This window comes from Montipora foliosa, chromosome 10, assembly GCF_036669935.1.
Source record: "Montipora foliosa isolate CH-2021 chromosome 10, ASM3666993v2, whole genome shotgun sequence".
NCBI classification, from domain to species: domain Eukaryota; kingdom Metazoa; phylum Cnidaria; class Anthozoa; order Scleractinia; family Acroporidae; genus Montipora; species Montipora foliosa.
In genome coordinates, this window is record NC_090878.1 from 2,384,247 (window position 1) to 2,388,625 (window position 4,379).

The window sequence follows — 4,379 nt, forward strand, 5'->3', positions numbered from 1 at the left end:
TCGACATGCTTTTTTTAAATCGTTGAAATGGTTAAAGTGTTTTGCATTGTCCGTAGCCTTTGATTGACAATAAAAATGCTTTGCGCATTATAGTTTAATGTCCTTTGTGCTTACCTCAGAGCTGAAAGTATTTTTACTCTGCCGTGTGTTCACTCGGCCAGCAAGCCATTGTCAAATGCTTTGTCTGAACAAGAACTTTCAAGTGGCGTGCCATTGTCAAATGCTTTGTCTGAGCAAGAACTTTGAAGCAATCCTCGTTGAATGAGCGTATTCAAATATCGACTCAAAGTAGTCAGATATACCTCTACGTCTACATCTCTACATGTCCCAGCACTTGGCAAAGTCCGATTGACTTGTGGCTGTTTTTGCTCAGGTGGCCTCATACACCAAAGCCTTTTCAGAGACATTATGGCAAGCTGGCCACTTCTGCTGGAAAGAGCATACTTACAGAGGACAGCCACAACACCGGGAATTTCATCTTCTACTCTTCTCGAATAGTGTGTGGGTTCTTTAACGACCCACAAAAACTTATAAACATGGAAGATATTTCTGAGACAGGACCTATGGTTTATAGTTCTAATCCGAGAAGACTTGAAAGTCTAACCATTTGCGGATGTAATTGCAAAGGAAGCACTTTCTCCTCAGTGGTTCGTTTAAGAACTCACGACCTCCTGCATGGCAGCCCGGTGCTCAACCAACTGAGCCATGCACCATGTTTAGGAATGGTACCTTGCTTAGTTAGCAATTTTGAGCGTTAAAATAGATCTTTCAGTTGTATGTTCCTGACTGCAAGTTGCATATTTTGGCGTCTCCCATCCAGCTACAAACTCCGCCTGACAGGGCTTAAATTCAGTGAACTTTTGACTTGGAAAGCTGTCAGAAGCTCAGAGTACACTCTTAAGCTTGAGATGGAAAAGAAGTTTTAAGGGATTTTGAAAATGATCACCATGTCAGCCTTGAGACCAATGTTTCTCTATTTCCATTTATTTTATTCAATCTTTCTGGGTTTAGTATTTTACTGACCCACATGTCTTCTCAGGGGGTATTTAGCAAAGACATCTACCACATATTACGCAAGGACAACTTGAATCTCCTGAAAAACAGCAGCTCAGTTCACAGTTACAGAAAAAAAAACTGTCAAGTTACTGCACTACCACATGTACGCAATGCGTTCCTACATATATATTTTTAATCTAAATATCCCGTATCCTGATCGCTTCTCGGCTTTTTGACTTAGATTAGTTTTTCGGCCAAGGGCTACGGTCAAGTACCATTGTGCTACGTTACTTTTTTCTGGGCCGTATGAGGCAGGCATCTGTTCTCTCGAGAACCAATCACTGGGGTTTTTTGGTTTCATTTTTGAGGAGAGTTTTTCGTTCAGCTCGGGTGTTAAATCATGTCGAACTCTTGTAGTTTCTGAGAACTATTTTCTGACTTGTAGCTTTTGTTGAGTTTTGAATCAATAATAGAGAGAGTTTGAGCGGTTTAAACCCGAACTGGACTGCTGGATTTAAGCTTTTTTCTCAACGAGTTTTTAAGTTATTGTGGAACGTTTGGTACCAAGTTAACCCAACACTGAAATCATTATTATGGAAGTGTAAAGAGAACGTTGGACTGGACTATGAAACATGCAACTATGGGATTTTCAGGCACTTATGCAGCTTTTCCTGCAGGGAGGGGGGGGGGGGGGGGGGGAGGTGCACTTTAAGCTTGAGTGGACCTTAGGTTATCAGTCCTTAAAATATGATATCTAAACAATTCTGATATCTGATATGTGTGACAACAATATGTAATCTGGCATTGTGAGTTTTTCTTTATGAGTTCTATTGCTTTTTTAGACTGCTTTGAAATCATTCGACTATTTTCTACTCATGTTCGTGAGGGTTTTAGTTTTCTCAATATGTTCATTCTGTACTGCTGCATGCATGCGTGTTACATTAATACAGCAATGAATTCAATATTCATGACATTTTACTCAAACGTGGATGATGGCGACAAAGTTGTTGACAGAGGCACATGATATGTGACCATTTCGCTAGGTCCTAACTTTTACAACTAGCTGATAGTAATTGCAGAAACAATGACAACTATTTGTTTGAGCTACCTGTCCCAACTAATTGGCACTGGGGTAGGTTTACACTGAGTCTTTAAGGAGAGTGCCAAACTCCAGCCTTCTCGGATGTTTTCTGGCGAACAGCTGAACAGCCTCATCCAGGTTAACTTCAGTTGAATAGTGGATGTCAAAAAGAGCCAGATGTGAAAGCCTGAACGGCTGATCACCAATTTCATTCTTTTATTTCATCCCTTTTCTTTGATTGTTCATATCTTGTCGTATCTGATCTGACTGAGCGGACCTTTTTATCAGGTGGGGGGGTGCACATGCACCTGATGCACCCACCTGCGTACGTGCCTGATTTTAGAATTTTGAGTATTGAGAGAAATGGAGTACAGATGTTGTCTTTTTGTCTTTGCCACGGCAGATTTAAGCAATTTGCAAGGAACTAAACCAGGATTACGGAACCGGACTTCAAATACAGGATGATAAGTTGTTGAACTGTGATTTGTAATAAGTTTTTCGGATGATTTAGAACTGATCTTGTAATTTTTGGATGAATGGAATCAAGGGGGCAAGTGAAACTGGGGGATTTGAATAAAGTATTTCAAAAAAATAAAAATAATAAAAAAATCCCGTATCCTGATAACCCCCTATAGGGCTTCGTTGTTTGCATTTGCAAATTTAGTATTACATAAATAATAAGAGTTTTTACAAGAAACAACTTCAAGTTCAATTACACATTTACCTTGCCGATAATCTTTCGCCATTTTCCGAAGTATACCAGTAGTTGAAGTTCACTGTAACTGGACATTTTGCGTTAACTGTTTTTGCATCCCACGGATACGCCCTTATAGACATCTTGTTGTAAATAAGGCTAAATCTGATTGTGCTAATGATGTAATTTCTCTATACCTTAGTTGGTCAAGTAGAAACTGTATGCCTTGCAATCTATCCAAGCGTGAAGAATTAGTTTTGAAGAACAAAGGACAAGTGAATCCCAGTCCTATTGGCAATATAGAGCGGGCCAAATTTCTAGTGCTGCTTGGACTGACTTTCCAGGACAATAGCAGAGCACATTACACATAAAATGAAAACTTTTGCGGAAGTGAATAAGTGCCTCTACGTGTTGAGGAGCTTAACGAAGGAAGGATATAACCAAGTGGAATTTGATCATTTATTTCAGCTTTTAGTTTTCCCTAAAATTTTGTATGGTTTACCGGTGTATGCAGCCTCCGTGCCTTAACTTAATACGGTGCTGCAGTTCCTTCGCAGATGTCATAAATGCCGTTTTATACGTTATGCTACAGATATATACGATTTGCTTGAAAAAACAAACAGGTCAATCTCCAAGAAGATTGGTTGCATACCTACTCATCCCCTCATGGTATAAGTTGTTGCCCAGAGTTAACGAATCGTCAAAATGCCTAGGAACCCAAACAAGCCTACTAGTTTTGTTAACACGGAACGTTTTAAAGCTAGTTTTATTAATAGACTCTATTTTAAATACAATTTTAAAGGAAAGGAAAGGAACTTTATTTAAGTGCCTAGTTGTTCTAGCGCTGGAGCACTGATTAGGGACACTGTAAACTGAAATTAGCAATCAACGCAAATCAAGTCAAATTTTTGTTTTTGAGGAGAGGGGAAACCGGAGTACCTGGACAGGGGCGTATCGTGAGATTGTGAAGGTGCACGCACACAAAGAATGTTTCGAGCGTTGAAGGCGCTTCAAACTAGGGGGGTCTGGGGGCATGCTCCCGCAGAGAATTTTGAAATCTAGGGTTTTGGAAATGCCATCTCCAAATATTTTCGAAGGACATTTCGATAAATAAATGCGAAGAAAAATGCAGTAGTTAGTTGTTTGTTTTACCCATCTGTAGAGTTTTCAGCAAGCTACAACACAAAGAGTGGTTTACAGTACAAGTAGAGGGGGGGGGGGGTGCAAACTCTGCTAGGCATCATCATCATAACATTTGTAACCAGGAACTGGGGACTGGTGATAAGATTGACACTGTGTGGGGCCTCGGAGGACAGAATTTTTTCTGCTTTCGTCCACTATTACGTTTTTTTGCCGTTAAGGCCTGGCCAAACGGGTCCAAAATGTTGGTGCAACATCATCCAACATTGTTGAATCCAACATGTTGCACTCGTTCGGCCACCTTGTTGCATGATGTTGGATGTTGTTGAATGAAGTTTGATTTCCATCAAAGATCATCTTCAACATCATCCAACATTTCTTTTGTTCTAAGGTGTGAACAAACAGTGTTGCATTCGTGTGGCCATCGCATTTAACAGTGTTGCACGTGCGCGTGCCCACTGAGGTGAC